The 17,340-nt window shown below is 41.7% G+C and overlaps 1 protein-coding gene across 1 annotated transcript in view; it reads left to right on the forward strand.

The window, feature by feature from the left end:
• LOC115117438 (relaxin receptor 2-like) overlaps positions 1-17,340 on the forward strand; it is a 244,117-nt gene that overhangs the window by 172,663 nt on the left and 54,114 nt on the right. The gene's annotated exons all lie outside the window — the stretch shown is intronic.

Consider the following 17,340-nt stretch of genomic DNA (forward strand, 5'->3'; position numbering starts at 1 on the left):
AATTATTTATTAACTAAATATTCACTCAGAAACACACAAACACACATACACATATACATTGAATTGATTACTAACATAATGCAATGAAAAGTCCCTTGTGGACTAACCCGATATGACGGCTTATTACACAATGGAAGGGTAAGCTAAAGAGAGCGGGAGAGACAGAGAGAGTGGCTGGTACATACATGTGGAAGCTATACTCATGAAAAATAAATGCAACACGTATTTACGCTTGTATGCATTCGTCATCTCTCTGTTGAAACCACTCGCCATCTATGGTGAGTAGTTCGATGTAAGTCTCTGGTTTTCCACCAGAGGTCACAATGTCCTCAGTTGTAGTAGGCTTCTTTGTCTCTGAGTGTTCGTTAGACTGGGTACATCAGAAGTACACACGCGGTGGTTACAGTTCGAGTTTAATTTACTAAAATACTTAAACAGCTGCAGACTGAATGTTCCGATGTAGCCTTTATCCTCTTCACTCAAGAGTTTGAGTCTTACCGTATACTGGTCTTGTAGTTGTATATCATTTCAATGTGTAGCCACAGCTCCACGTTTTCTGGTCTGGTGTTAATCTCTTTAGCAGTCCTTTTATGCGCTCGCCTTGGAGGGCGGGTCCATCACGTTGCCACAATCTCTTTGCTCACGTGGGCGTGGTTACTGGCTTGGCAAAAGTTTATACGAAAAATAATTCTCATTCAGAAGGCGAAAATAGCATTTCATCTTCTCACAAATAGTTTTATATTTAATAATATAAGTTTTACAACATTTAGATGTAAATCTGATAACTGGGACGTATACATTGGTAGAGTTACAGTTATTTAGTTATACCGTCCTTAATGATATCACAAAACAATACACTTTTCACAGGATTTATTGTTTGCAGCCCCACCAACCATTCCAGATGTTTGGATTTGAAAACTGATGTTCCAATGTACAATCTTTGATTTTTGAAGTTTTGGCATGAGTCTCTCGACACACAAAGGATTTTAGACTTTTCCATACTGTAGTGCAAGAGAGAGAAAGTTTACGACCGGTCGTTAGATTCATACAACCGGCTCCACTCCCCCTCTTCCTCTCTGGTGGGAGAGGGGGGGAGCTATCTTTGATTCTCACCCAGGAGCGTGAGTCATGACACAGGACACACAGACATGCAGCACAGACATACACACAGGCACACACACTCACTGTGAGTGAAAGTCATCAGGGCATAGCAGCTGCTGATCTCAGTTGGAGACACCATGGCAGGTCAGACAAGACAGCTCCCTACAGCCTCTCGCTCTCGCTCTCTTTCTCTCTCTCCTCTCTTTCTCTCTCCCTCTCTCCTCTCTCTCTCTCTCTCTTGCTCTCTTTCTCTTTCTCTCTTTCACTTTCTCTCTCTCTCCTCCCTCTCTTTGTCACTCTCTCACTCTGTCTTTCTTTCTCTCACTGTCACTCTCTGTCTCTCTCCTCTCTTTCACACTCTCCTTTCTTCCACTTTCTCTCTCTCCTCCCTCTCTTTTTCTCTCCCACTCCATCTTTCTTTCTCTCACTGTGTCTCTCTCTCTCTCTCTCTCCCTCTTTCTCCCTCTCTCTCTCTTTTCTTCCTCCTTCTTTCTCTTCATGTCTTCTTCTCCCTGTGTTCTTGCGGACTGGTGGCCAGTCAGAGAGAAAGGGGCAGCGCCATAGAGAATGACAGAGGCCTCTAGGGGCCAAAAGGTTGTATTTAGAAGGCTTCCACCATTTTAGTGTGGTCAACTGGGTGGGAATTCCAACTTCCTTGGCTGATCCCTCCTGGTGACCCTGTTGGAGTCATGTCCAACCAGATCATCAGTAGGGATTAGCCAATCGTGAGATTGTCTCAATGGTGCTGCCGATGCTGTCACAGACACTATAATGGCACAGAAGACGAGAACGAGTCCTCTATATTTCTCTATGGCAGCTCCCTGTAGCCTCTTTTTCCTCTCTTTAATATTTTCTCACTCCCTCGCTATTATTTCACAACAAACACCTATTACGGCAGGGGCGGCAGGGTAGCCTAGTGGTTAGAGCATTGGACTAGTAACCGAAAGGTTGCAAGTTCAAATCCCCGAGCTGACAAGGTACAAAATCTGTCGTTCTGCCCTTGAGCAGGCAGTTAACCCACTGTTCCTAGGCCGTCATTGAAAATAAGAATTTGTTCTTAACTGACTTGCCTAGTAAAATAAAACTCATCTATCATTTAATTTTTAATTTTATTTCACCTTTATTTAACCAGGTAGGCAAGTTGAGAACAAGTTCTCATTTACAATTGCGACCTGGCCAAGATAAAGCAAAGCAGTTCGACAGATACAACGACATAGAGTTACACATCAGCTAGGATGAATCACCCATCCTTTTCTCTCCTCTCTTTATCTCAATCGTCTTGCTATCTTTCTGTGCCTCTCTCCTTCATCTCTTTCTCCTCTCTCTTGCTCTCTCCTTCTCCTCCATCTCTCTCCATCCCTCTCTCTTCTTTTCTCCTCTCTCTCCCCCATCCCTCTCCCCTGTGTAGATCTCAGTCTAGGTAAATGTGTCAGCAGGCCAGGAAGGTCTAAATGAAACTACACTTAGCCAGCTCCAGGCCATCTTGTCTTTCCTGCTTCCCCATACCATATCTTGCTGCCCCATACCGTATCCTACTGCCTACTTATTCACTCTTCCCTAAACCATATCCTGCTGCCTCCTATATCTCTCTTCCCCATACCAGATCCTGCTGCCTCCTATATCTCTCTTCCCCATACCATATCCTGCTGCCTCCTATATCTCTCTTCCCCATACCGTATCCTACTGCCTACTTATTCACTCTTCCCTAAACCATATCCTGCTGCCTCCTATATCTCTCTTCCCCATACCAGATCCTGCTGCCTCCTATATCTCTCTTCCCCATACCAGATCCTGCTGCCTCCTATATCTCTCTTCCCTAAACCATATCCTGCTGCCTCCTATATCTCTCTTCCCCATACCAGATCCTGCTGCCTCCTATATCTCTCTTCCCCATACCAGATCCTGCTGCCTCCTATATCTCTCTTCCCTAAACCATATCCTGCTGCCTCCTATATCTCTCTTCCCTAAACCATATCCTGCTGCCTCCTATATCTCTCTTCCCCATACCAGATCCTGCTGCCTCCTATATCTCTCTTCCCCAAACCAGATCCTGCTGCCTTCTATGTCTCTCTTCCCCATACTAGATCCTGCTGCCCCCTATATCTCTCTTCCCCATACCATATCCTGCTGCCCCCTATATTTCTCTTCCCCATACCAGATCCTGCTGCCCCCTATATCTCTCTTCCCCATACCAGATCCTGCTGCCCCCTATATCTCTCTTCCCCATACCAGATCCTGCTGCCTCCTATATCTCTCTTCCCAATACCAGATCCTGCTGCCTCCTATAACTCTCTTCCCCATACCAGATCCTGCTGCCCCCTATATCTCTCTTCCCCATACCTTTACTACCTCCTACCCTATTCACAGATGCACACTCACAGACACACATACATACACACACATACACACACACACACACACACAAACACAGGAACCTTCCCTGGCAGTGTCAAATTAAACACTGGCCAAATACATCAGAGAGATAAATCAGCTGGCAACAGGCCATCAGTAAGAACACACACAGGGGAGCACTAATGTGGAAGGGGAAAATGAGCAGTGTATCTCAACAAAGTGAGAAGAGGAAGTCGTTTTTTTTTTAATCATAGAGATAGATAGAAGACTCTATTGCCCAAATGCTTGTTTTAGCATGGGTAGTGCCATTGAGGACTTTCACCATTTTGAAGTAGTCAACTGGGTGGGACTTCCTATAGGTTAAGGAAGGATCACAGTTTATCAGTAGGGATCAGCCAATGAATTCTACTCATGAGCAAACATTCCATCACTGCAGATGTTAGTAAATCACCACCCTGGGCTTTATATCTGTTCAGACAACACACTCCAGCTGACAGTATGTAACCTACCAATTTGTTTACCAACTCATAGAAATAGTATAAGAAGAAAATGGACTACTTCGAAATGGAGATGGCCTCAATGGCGCTCTAACAGACGCCATAATGTGACAGGTACATTGTTGCATCCTCTAATGGCGCATTCCCATATAGTATGTACCTCAGTGTTTTACCCAAAATGCTCAGGCTTTTCCCTTTCCATCTACGCAGACCGGCACCCATGTCTCACTGGGCCATGTCTCACTGGGCCATGTCTCACTGGGCCATGTCTCCAGAGGACCTGCTCTCACTTATGCTGCTGAAAAAGTACCAAAGGCCAGGATTTGGCCCTAAACACAATTTTCCTAGTATAGCATAAGGTTGTATACACTAGTGAAAGGGAGAGATGGAGAGGGAGAGATGGAGAGAGATGAGATGAGAGATGGAGAGAGAGATGGAGAGAGATGGAGAGAGATTGAGATGAGTGATGGAGAGACATGAGCGGTGGAGAGAGAGATTGAGATGATAGAGATGGAGAGAGATCAAATCAAATCAAATGTATTTATATAGCCCTTCGTACATCAGCTGATATCTCAAAGTGCTGTACAGAAACCCAGCCTAAAACCCCAAACAGCAAGCAATGCAGGTGTAGAAGCACGGTGGCTAGGAAAAACTCCCTAGAAAGGCCAAAACCTAGGAAGAAACCTAGAGAGGAACCAGGCTATGTGGGGTGGCCAGTCCTCTTCTGGCTGTGCCGGGTGGAGATTATAACAGAACATGGCCAAGATGTTCAAATGTTCATAAATGACCAGCATGGTCGAATAATAGTAAGGCAGAACAGTTGAAACTGGAGCAGCAGCATGGCCAGGTGGACTGGGGACAGCAAGGAGTCATCATGTCAGGTAGTCCTGGGGCATGGTCCTAGGGCTCAGGTCAGTTGAAACTGGAGCAGCAGCATGGCTGCAGATGGAGAGAGAGAGGTTGAGATGAGAAATGGAGAGACAGATGGAGAGGGATGGAGAGAGAGATGGGGAGAAATGGAAAGAGAGATTGAGATGAGGGATTGAGAGATGGAGAGAGAGATGAGCGGTGGAGTGAGAGATGGAGAGATATGAGAGATGGAGCGAGAAATTGAGAGAGATTGAGATGAGAGATGGAGAGAGATTGAGATGAGAGATGAAGAGAGAGAGATGGATAGAGATGAGTGGTGGAGAGAGATGAGAGATGGAGAGAGACGAGAAAAGGGCCACCAGTGAAGAACAAACACCATTGTAAATACAACTCATATTTATGCTTATTTATTTTATCTTGTGTCCTTTAACCATTTGTACATTGTTAAAACACTGTATATATATAACATGACATTTGTAATGTCTTTATTGTTTTGAAACCTCTGTATGTGTAATGTTTACTGTTCATTTTTATTGTTTATTTCACTTTATATATTCACTTTATATATTATCTACCTCACTTGCTTTGGCAATGTTAACACATGTTTCCCATGTCAATAAAGCCCTTGAATTGAATTTAATTTAATTGAGAGATGAGAGATGGAGAGAGATGAGATGGAGAGAGAGATTGAGATGAGAGATGAAGAGAGAGATTGAGATGAGAGATGGAGAGAGATGGAGAGAGATGAGAGATGGAGAGAGATGAGAGGGAGAGATGGAGAGAGATGAGAGATGGAGAGAGATGAGAGGGAGAGATGGAGAGAGATGAGATGAGAGAGGAGAGGGAGATGGAGAGAGATGAGAGATGAGAGGCAGAGATAGAGAGAGATGGAGAGAGAGATTGAGATGAGAGATGGAGAGAGATGAGATGAGAGATGAGAGATGGCTCTCTAGCCAGGTGGAAAGCATAGCCAGCCGTAGAAAAATGCTTATTGAAATTCTCAATTATAGTGGATTTATCAGTGGTGACAGTGTTTCCTATCTTCAGTGCAGTGGGCAGCTGGGAGGAGGTGTTCTTATTCTCCATGGACTTTACAGTGTCCCAGAACTTTTTTGAGTTAGTGTTACAGGAAGCAAATTTCTGCTAGAAAAAGCTAGCCTTGGCTTTTCTAACTGCCTGTGTATAATGGTTTCTAGCTTCCCTGAACAGCTGCATATCACGGGGGCTGTTCGATGCTAATGCAGAACGCCATAGGATGTTTTTGTGTTGGTTAAGGACAGTCAGGTCTGGGGAGAACCAAGGGCTATATCTGTTCCTGGTTCTAAATTTCTTGAATGGGGCATGCTTATTTAAGATGATTAGGCAGGCATTTTTTTTAAATAACCAGGCATCCTCTACTGACGGGATGAGATCAATATCCTTCCAGGATACCCCGGCCAGGTCGATTAGAAAGGTCTGCTCGCTGAAGTGTTTCAGGGAGCGTTTGACAGTGATGAGTGGGGGTCGTTTGACCGCTGACCCATTACGGATGCAGGCAATGAGGCAGTGATCTTTGTTGAAAACAGCAGAGGTGTATTTAGAGGACAAGTTGGTTAGGATGATATCTATGAGGGTGCCCGTGTTTACGGCTTTGGGGAGGTACCTGGTAGGATCATTGATAATTTGTTTGAGATTTAGGGCATCAAGCTTAGATTGTAAGATGGCTGGGGTGTTAAGCATGTTCCAGTTTAGGTCGCCTAGCAGCACGAGCTCTGAAGATAGATGGGGGGCAATCAGTTCACATATGGTGTCCAGAGCACAGCTAGGGGCAGAGGGTGGTCTATAGCAAGCGGCAATGGTGAGGGACTTATTTTTAGAGAGGTGGATTTTTAAAAGTAGAAGTTCACCTGGATAGTAGGACAGAACTCTGCAGGCTCTCTCTGCAGTAGATTGCAACACCGCCCCCTTTGGCCGTTCTATCTTGTCTGAAATTTTTGTAGTTAGGGATGGAGATTTCAGAGTTTCTGGTGGTCTTCCTATGCCAGGATTCAGACACGGCTAGGACATCCGGGTTGGCAGAGTGTGCTAAAGCAGTGAATAAAACAAACTTAAGGAGGAGGCTTCTAATGTTAACATGCATGAAACAAATGCTATTACGGTTACAGAAGTCATCAAAAGAGAGCGCCTTGGGAATAGGAGTGGAGCTAGGCACTGCAGGGCCTGGATTCACCTCTACATCACCAGAGGAAAAGAGGAGGAGTAGGATAAGGGTACGGCTAAAAGCAATGGAATTGGTCATCTAGAACGTCTGGAACAGAGAGTAAAAGGAGGTTTCTGGGGGCAATGAAATAGCTTCAAGGTATAATGTACAGACAAATGTATGGTAGGATGTGAATACAGTGGAGGTAAACCTAGGCATTGAGTGATGAGGAGAGAGATATTGTCTCTAGAAGCATCATTGAAACCAGGAGATGTCATCGCATGTGTGGGTGGTGGAACTAATAGGTTGGATAAGGTACAGTGAGCAGGACTAGAGGCTCTACAGTGAAATAAGCCAATAAACACTAACCAGAACAGCAATGGACAAGGCATATTGACATTAAGGAGAGGCATACTTAGTCGAGTGATCAAAAGGGTCCAGTGAGTAGTGAGGTTGGTTGGGGTCACGGTGATTCAGACAGCTAGCCGGGCCATCGGTAGCAAGCTAGCATAGGATGGAGGTCTGTTTTTAGCCACCTCGTGCGTTTCCGTCGGTAGGATTAGTGGGGTTCCATGTGGTAGAGGGGATCAATCCAATTCGCAAAAAAATAGATATAGATCTATTCAGATAGCAGCCGATAAGACAGCTAACGATTAGCGGACCGCAGATGGGCGTTCAGGTAACATCGCGACGGAGGAGCCAGCCGGATAACTCCCTCGGGCAGATAATGTCGGTAGTCCAGTTGTGAAGGCCTAGGTGGGGCTCCGCGTTGGCAGTAATAGGTGGATAGGTGATTGTAGCCCAGGAGTGGCTGATGGAACTCTTCAGCTGGCTAGCTCCGGAATAATTGATGTTTGCTCCTGGATCGACATAAGCCGATAGTCACACGGATAGCAGCTAGCTAGCTGCGATATCCAGGTATAAATGTCCAGAGCTTGCGGTTGAAATCCGGGGACATGGAGAGAAAAATAGGCCCGGTATGTTCCGGTCCGAGCCGCGCCGTACAAAACTGGCGATAGATTTTCGAGCTAAAGGATAGCTGATGAACACAAACCGTGGTTAGCTGAATACTAACGATTAGCCAGTAAAGAAGCTAACTAGCTTCTGGCTAGCTTCTGATTAGCTTCTGGCTAGATTCTGGCTAGCTTCTGGTTGGCTTCTGGATAGCTTCTGGTTAGCTTCTATTGAGGATTACAGATTTGAGGTAAATAATACATTCCTTTTTTTAAATAAATTGGTGAGGCGGGTTGCAGGAGAGTGTTTTGAAGTTGAGTTTATGGAAAATAAAAAATATATATATAAAAAGGTATGCGAAGAAAGTTGCAAATATATATATATATACGGGACACGACAAGACGAGGACAAAAGACGTCTGACTGCTATGCCATCTTGGTGACAATAATGTATATACTGTACTCTATAATCATCTACTGCATCTTTATGTAATACATGTATCACTAGCCACTTTAAACTATGCCACTTTGTTTACATACCCTACATTACTCATCTCATATGTATATGCTGTACTCGATACCATCTACTGCATCGTACCTATGCCGTTCTGTACCATCACTCATTCATATATCTTTATGTACATATTCTTTATCCCTTTACACTTGTGTGTATAAGGTAGTAAGTAGTTGTGGAATTGTTAGGTTCGATTACTCGTTGGTTATTACTGCATTGTCGGAACTAGAAGCACAAGCATTTTGCTACACTCGCATTAACATCTGCTAACCATGTGTATGTGACAAATACGTTTGATTTGATTTAATCAATTTCATACAATCATATGGTTTCAGAGTTATGGTTTCAGAGTGTAATATTCTAATCATTTATTAAAACACAAGTAAAACATATTCTCTTATCAATATACCCTTAACCTGTTGCTTCTACTCGGGACGCTTGCGTCCCAACTAGAGCTCTGGAAATGCAAATGCGCTACGCTAAATGCTAATAGTATTAGTTAAAACTCAAAAGTTCATTAAAATACACATGCAGGGTATCGAATTAAAGCTACACTCGTTGTGAATCCAGGCAACAAAAGCGAAAGCATGAGAAGCTATTATCTGATAGCATGCAACACCCCAAAAGAGCCACAGGGGACGTAAACAAAATAATTAGCATTTCTGCGTTACACAAACCGCACAATAAAATAGAAAACATTCATTACCTTTCACCATCTTCTTTGTTGGCACTCCTAGATGTCCCATAAACACTATTTGGGTCTTTATTTCGATTAAATCGGTCCATATAAAGCCTAGATATCGTTATATGTAGACTGTGTGATAAACGAAAAAAACATCGTTTCAAAACGTAACGTCATTTTTTAAAATTCAAAAAGTCGACGATAAACTTTCACAAAACGCTTCGAAATACGTTTGTAATGCAACTTTAGGTATTAGTAAACGTTAATAAGCGATAAAATTCATCAGGAGGCGATGTAAAGATCATTAGCTGTCCGTCTGGAAAAATGTCCGGCTAGAAACTCAACGAAAATATCCGGTCCTAGACCGGAGAAGATACGGTGTCCTGTATGTGTTTGACCAAGAAAAAACTCGAAGGGAAATGACAAGACTCTAGACACCGTGTGGAAGCTGTAGGTACTGCAACCTCAGTCAATTAATTGTGGTTCACGTTTATCAATGGGTTCAAGTAGCGCATGGATATATTTTCCCATTTTCAGTGATCAGTTTTTCCTGTGCTTTTCGATGTAAATGCCGTTCTGGTAAAGCCACAGCAGTGATTTAACCAGTTTTTTAAACGTCTGAGTGTTTTCTATCCACACAGACTAAGCAAATGCATATACTATATTCCTGGCATGAGTAGCAGGGCGCTGAAATGTTGCGCGATTTTTAACAGAATGTTCAAAAAAGTAGAGGGTCGACTTAAGAGGTTAATGACTAAATAATACACTCTGATACCTAAGATACTATATGGAAACATAAATAGTATCCCAAATTAATCCAAACTGATACATGTATGTACATTTGATATTCATCAATGACTGTTATATGCCTATATCCAATTGCAACATTTCCTGTCAGCATTTTTATTGCAATCTTCATAAAAATACAGTCTTAACCCTCAAAAACAGTCTCATCCAACATGGGCTCCTCGTAGTTAAAAGAAACGGAGCCATCTCCTAGGCCTGGAGGCCCGTATTCATCATCACACTGGCTGATTTGATTAAAAGTAAAGATACCTTTCTGGAAAATGACTCAAGTAAAAGTCACCCATTAGAATACGACTTGAGTAAAAGTCTTAAAGTACCTGATATTAATTGTACTTAAGTATCAAAAACAATAGCCTTAAAGTAAATGTACTTAAGTATCAAAAACAATAGCCTTAAGGTAAATGTACTTAAGTATCAAAAACAATAGCCTTAAAGTAAATGTACTTAAGTATCAAAAACAATAGCCTTAAAGTAAATGTACTTAAGTATCAAAAACAATAGCCTTAAGGTAAATGTACTTAAGTATCAAAAACAATAGCCTTAAGGTAAATGTACTTAAGTATCAAAAACAATAGCCTTAAAGTAAATGTACTTAAGTATCAAAAACAATAGCCTTAAGGTAAATGTACTTAAGTATCAAAAACAATAGCCTTAAGGTAAATGTACTTAAGTATCAAAAACAATAGCCTTAAGGTAAATGTACTTAAGTATCAAAAACAATAGCCTTAAGGTAAATGTACTTAAGTATCAAAAACAATAGCCTTAAGGTAAATGTGCTTAAGTATCAAAAACAATAGCCTTAAGGTAAATGTACTTAAGTATCAAAAACAATAGCCTTAAGGTAAATGTACTTAAGTATCAAAAACAATAGCCTTAAGGTAAATGTACTTAAGTATCAAAAACAATAGCCTTAAGGTAAATGTACTTAAGTATCAAAAGTAAATTAAACGTAAGAGCCATAAATCCAAAAAGAAAAACAGCCAGACCTTTTATTTTGTTTGAGCTTTTCTGAGAGGTAACAGTTGTCGTGGAAATTCATGTATACTGAGAGAGATTTGGACAATTATTCAAACAATCAATCTTTATTTAACATTGATTCATTATTGCAATATTAATTAATAATAAGCTGGTCGACCGCAGACTCTGAAGTGTGTGTCTCCGAGAGCTTAACCTTACAGACAATGCGGAGTTCTTATATAGTAGATCAAACAATGCTTAGTCATAGCTGGTTCCACCCCTCCCATGCAGATTGGGGGGCATCATAATTCACCTCGGGTTCATCTTGTGGTTATCTGCACCTGGTGTTGTTTAATCTCCAACCGGGCTTAGATTCCCAGATGCTAGGATGATTAGGAACAATAAGGGTTTTGTTCTACTCCTCCAGGCTATCTCTATCTCGGTTATACCGACCACATCTTGTCTATGGAATGCAGTCTGAAGGTAAATCAATCAATTGTCAGCTCAAGCTCCAGAGGCCCAACTCTGTCCCACAGACACAGATGAGAGAGTACTCATCATAGCTATTCGATGCATACACAGTATTATAATATCATCTTGTAAATTTTCCATCGCAGTCTTACGGATGCAAGAAGAGCTCAGATTATTATTATTTTTTTTTTTTATGTGGATTCTCAAATAGGCAACACTTCAAAATACATCTCTTACAGACAAAATAGAAGTATGCCTTAATGAAGGAATATAGCCAGTAAACGTAAGACAATCACTGTCACTTTGCTTTAGAAACAACATCCTATAATAGAACCCTATACAGAATTTTTTTTTTTAAAGTAGGAACATGAGGACATCGCCACTGTTGGAACTGCATTAGAAATCAGGGTGTCAGGTCATGTCTTTGTAACAAGGACACCTAGAACTTGTGAATTTAAACATAAATTAACAAAAACGCATAAGGCATCCGTGTCCTTGGGCTTGTTTGCGTGAATCTGTCATTACTTGACGAATTTACGGTTCATCTTCAGTAAAGGCTGGTTTTCAAAGTTTCTGGAATCCAGCCTTGCTCTCCTGGGGCTGAAAACAAGTCCTGCAAAGCTGAACAGCCTTTCACAGGCAGCTGAGGCAGGTAAGGGTGTGAGACAGCTTACAGATGTTGTCTTACCCATTCTGACGGTGGCGTCATCCTTTGTCCACATTCTTTTTTTTTCTGCTTTTTTTTGGAGAAGGAATGCAGCTGCGATAAAGCTCAGGTTCGTGAAACATGTGGCTGAAGCGCTTCTTCAGTCCCAGTTGTAGCACATCCACCAGAGGCGTACAGTACCTCAGGGACTCGGTCAAGTTTTGTGATCAGCAGGTTGATAGTTGGAAGTAGCCACCCCATCTGGACATTGGTTTCAGCCTGCAGGATGTCGAGGGCCTTTGCGACTGGGCTCATGGTGGCAGCATACTCTGTGAGGAAGGCGAGTTCAGCTGGATTGAACCTGTGAAAAAAAAATAGAATAATAATAACACTGTGTTTCCTAACCCCGTATAAAGGGGACCACTAACCATTTCACCTGATTCAACTACAGTAATCAATGGCTGGATGAGTAGTTGACTAAATGGATCAATGATAGTGTATGGCTACAACATGTGAAACAGTTATAAGTCCCCAAGCAAAGGGTCAGGAAACACTGCAACCGATTTAGACAACATTCAAGACCTTCAATTATGACCAAATAATACATCATTCTTACTAACATTGGAACCTCGAAGTCTGTGTAGAGAACTCTGACGACCGCCTCTCCTTTGTCTTTGACGATCCTCAGGAGTTCCACCTTGTAGCATTCGGGCGCATCAGCTTGTACTCAAATCCATCATCTTCATTCAGGATCGTTGCCACATCAACAAACTCCACTCCTTCACTCTCCTATTGTTCCTCTTAACCATCTTCCTGTCTTGGCTGATCTGCTGCACCACCCGCTGCTTCCACTGTCTCGTTGTTTTCATCTTCTCCAAAAAACTTGGAGAGCTTTCAAGAAGTTGGAACCTTTGTCTGTTGTTGTTCTCACAGTTCAAAATCAGAATGGATGTCATTTAGAGTGCCTGTCAAGACATTAATAAATCCTCTTTGGGCTGACATCCTGTTAACGGGATGATATTACAAAAGCCAGTGAAAGTGCAGGGCGCAAAATTCAAAACATCAAAAATCTCAAACATACATGTATCTCATACCATTTTAAAGGTAATCTGATTTCAAATATGCTTTACAGCAAAAGCACCACAAACGATTGTTAGGTCACCACCAAACGACCATAAACACAGCCATTTTTTCCAGCCAAAGATAGCAGTCACAAAAAGCACAAATAGAGATAAAACTAATCACCAACCTTTGATGATCTTCATCAGATGACACTCATAGGACTTCATGTTACACAATACATGTATGTTTTGTTTGATAAAGTTCATATTTATCCAAATATGAGTTTACATTGGCGCGTTACATTCACTAGTTCCAAAAACATCCAGTGATTTTGCATAGCCACATCATTCAACATAAATACTCATCATAAATGTAGATGATTATACAAGTTATATACATGGAATTATAGATATACCTCTCCTTAATGCAACCGCTGTTACGGAATAAGCAAACCATGCAATAATCTGAGACGGCGCTCAGAAAAATAGTCACAATAGCCGCCATGTTGGCGTCAACATAAACAAGAAATTACATGATAAATACTCCCTTACTTTGATGATCTTCATCAGAAAGCACTCCAGGAATCCTAGGTCCACAATTTATGTTTGTTTTGTTCGATAATGTCCGTTATTTATGGCCAAATACCTCCTTTTGTTAGCGCGTTTGGTATACATATCTAAATGCTCATTCTGGTAAGCGTTACGTCGGACAAAAACTTCAAAAAGTTATATTACAGGTCGAAGAAACATTTCAAACTAAGCACAGAATCAATCTTTAGGATGTTTTTAACATATAGCTTCAATAAAGTTCCAACCGGAGTATTCCTTTGTGTCTTGATGAGCAATGGAACGCAAGTGGATACCATGGGGAATGCGCGTGATCAGAAAATGGCTGACTGCCAGTCACCTGATACATTCTGCTCTCATTCAGTCCCACAACACAGTAGAAGTCTCATTCAAATGTCTATAGACGGTTGACATCTAGTGGAATCCCTAGGAAGTGCAACATCATTAACATCTCAAGGGGATTTCAATGGGAACTGTGGTGAATACATACCAAGCTCAGATTTCCCACTTCCTGTTTTGATTTCTCCTCAGGATTTTGCCTGCCATATGACTTCTGTTATACTCACACACATCATTCAAACAGTTTTAGAAACTTTAGAGTTTTCTATCCAATACTAATAATGATATGCATATATTGGCAACTGAGACTGAGGAGCGGGCCGTTTACTTTGGGCAACTTATTCATCCAAGCTACTCAATACTGCCCCCCAGCCATAAGAAGTTAAAGGTGTGCGATCCTCTCAACCGTTTACAGGCCAGGGTTGCAGAGCATCTGTTGAGACTATCAGGGTCTATCCATTGGGCTGTAACACCAATGAAGCTCCGTCTTCTTGCCAGACCAGCAGTCGGTGGTGGTGGCGATGTAGTCAACTCCTCTCATGGTCTCAGTCACCGCCTTCTTCATTTCATTGGAGGCTTCATTAATCCTGGAGCACAGTGGAACCTTGATAAGAGTTAGGCGGCAGATCCTGGACAAACTCTCTGGTTCATGTTCAATAGTGAATTGTTGGAGCCCTTGGACCACATACAGTGCCTTGCGAAAGTATTCGGCCCCCTTGAACTTTGCGATCTTTTGCCACATTTCAGGCTTCAAACATAAAGATATAAAACTGTATTTTTTTGTGAAGAATCAACAACAAGTAGGACACAATCATGAAGTGGAACGACATTTATTGGATATTTCAAACTTTTTTAACAAATCAAAAACTGAAAAATTGGGCGTGCAAAATTATTCAGCCCCTTTACTTTCAGTGTAGCAAACTCTCTCCAGAAGTTCAGTGAGGATCTCTGAATGATCCAATGTTGACCTAAATGACTAATGATGATAAATACAATCCACCTGTGTGTAATCAAGTCTCCGTATAAATGCACCTGCACTGTGATAGTCTCAGAGGTCCGTTAAAAGCGCAGAGAGCATCATGAAGAACAAGGAACACACCAGGCAGGTCCGAGATACTGTTGTGAAGAAGTTTAAAGCCGGATTTGTATACAAAAAGATTTCCCAAGCTTTAACCTGTTGCTTCTACTCGGGACGCTTGCGTCCCAACTAGAGCTCTGGAAATGCAAATGCGCTACGCTAAATGCTAATAGTATTAGTTAAAACTCAAAAGTTCATTAAAATACACATGCAGGGTATCGAATTAAAGCTACACTCGTTGTGAATCCAGGCAACAAGTCAGATTTTTAAAATGCTTTTCGGCGAAAGCATGAGAAGCTATTATCTGATAGCATGTAACACCCAAAAAGACCCACAGGGGACGTAAACAAAATAATTAGCATTTCGGCGTTACACAAACCGCACAATAAAATAGAAAACATTCATTACCTTTCACCATCTTCTTTGTTGGCACTCCTAGATGTCCCATAAACACTATTTGGGTCTTTATTTCGATTAAATCGGTCCATATAAAGCCTAGATATCGTTATATGTAGACTGTGTGATAAACGAAAAAAACATAGTTTCAAATGTAACGTCATTTTTTAAAATTCAAAAAGTCGACGATAAACTTTCACAAAACACTTCGAAATACGTTTGTAATGCAACTTTAGGTATTAGTAAACGTTAATAAGCGATAAAATTCATCAGGAGGCGATGTAAAGATCATTAGCTGTCCGTCTGGAAAAATGTCCGGCTAGAAACTCAACGAAAATATCCGGTCCTAGACCATAGGAGATACGGTGCCCTGCATGTGTTTGACCAAGAAAAAACTTGAAGGGAAATGACAAGACTCTAGACACCGTGTGGAAGCTGTAGGTACTGCAACCTCAGTCAATTAATTGTGGTTCACCTTTATCAATGGGTTCAAGTAGCGCATGGATATATTTTCCCATTTTCAGTGATCAGTTTTTCCTGTGCTTTTCGATGTAAATGCCGTTCTGGTAAAGCCACAGCAGTGATTTAACCAGTTTTATAAACGTCTGAGTGTTTTCTATCCACACAGACTAAGCAAATGCATATACTATATTCCTGGCATGAGTAGCAGGGCGCTGAAATGTTGCGCGATTTTTAACAGAATGTTCAAAAAAGTAGAGGGTCGACTTAAGAGGTTAAACATCCCAAGGAGCACTGTGCAAGCGATAATATTGAAATGGAAGGAGTATCAGACCACTGCAAATCTACCAAGACCTGGCCGTCCCTCTAAACTTTCAGCTCATACAAGGAGAAGACTGATCAGAGATGCAGCCAAGAGGCCCATGATCACTCTGGATGCAGAGATCTACAGCTGAGGTGGGAGACTCTGTCCATAGGACAACAATCAGTCGTATATTGCACAAATCTGGCCTTTATGGAAGAGTGGCAAGAAGAAAGCCATTTCTTAAAGATATCCATAAAAAGTGTCGTTTAAAGTCTGCCACAAGCCACCTGGGAGACACACCAAACATGTGGAAGAAGGTGATCTGGTCAGATGAAACCAAAATTGAACTTTTTGGCAACAATGCAAAACGTTATGTTTGGCGTAAAAGCAACACAGCTCATCACTCTGAACACACCATCCCCACTGTCAAACATGGTGGTGGCAGCATCATGGTTTGGGCCTGCTTTTCTTCAGCAGAGACAGGGAAGATGGATGGAGCCAAATACAGGACCATTCTGGAAGAAAACCTGATGGAGTCTGCAAAAGACCTGAGACTGGGCCGGAGATTTGTCTTCCAACAAGACAATGATCCAAAACATAAAGCAAAATCTACAATGGAATGGTTCAAAAATAAACATATCCAGGTGTTAGAATGGCCAAGTCAAAGTCCAGACCTGAATCCAATCGAGAATCTGTGGAAAGAACTGAAAACTGCTGTTCACAAATGCACTCCATCCAACCTCACTGAGCTCGAGCTGTTTTGCAAGGAGGAATGGGAAAAAATGTCAGTCTCTCGATGTGCAAAACTGATAGAGACATACCACAAGCGACTTACAGCTGTAATCGCAGCAAAAGGTGGCGCAACAAAGTATTAACTTAAGGGGGCTGAATAATTTTGCACAGCCAATTTTTCCGTTTTTGATTTGTTAAAAAGTTTGAAATATCCAATAAATGTCGTTCCACTTCATGATTGTGTTCCACTTGTTGTTGATTCTTCACAAAAAAATACAGTTTTATATCTTTATGTTTGAAGCCTGAAATGTGGCAAAAGGTTGCAAAGTTCAAGGGGGCCGAATACTTTCGCAAGGCATGGTACTTGACCACAGC

Source organism: Oncorhynchus nerka, linkage group LG19 (assembly GCF_034236695.1).
Source record: "Oncorhynchus nerka isolate Pitt River linkage group LG19, Oner_Uvic_2.0, whole genome shotgun sequence".
NCBI lineage: Eukaryota > Metazoa > Chordata > Actinopteri > Salmoniformes > Salmonidae > Oncorhynchus > Oncorhynchus nerka.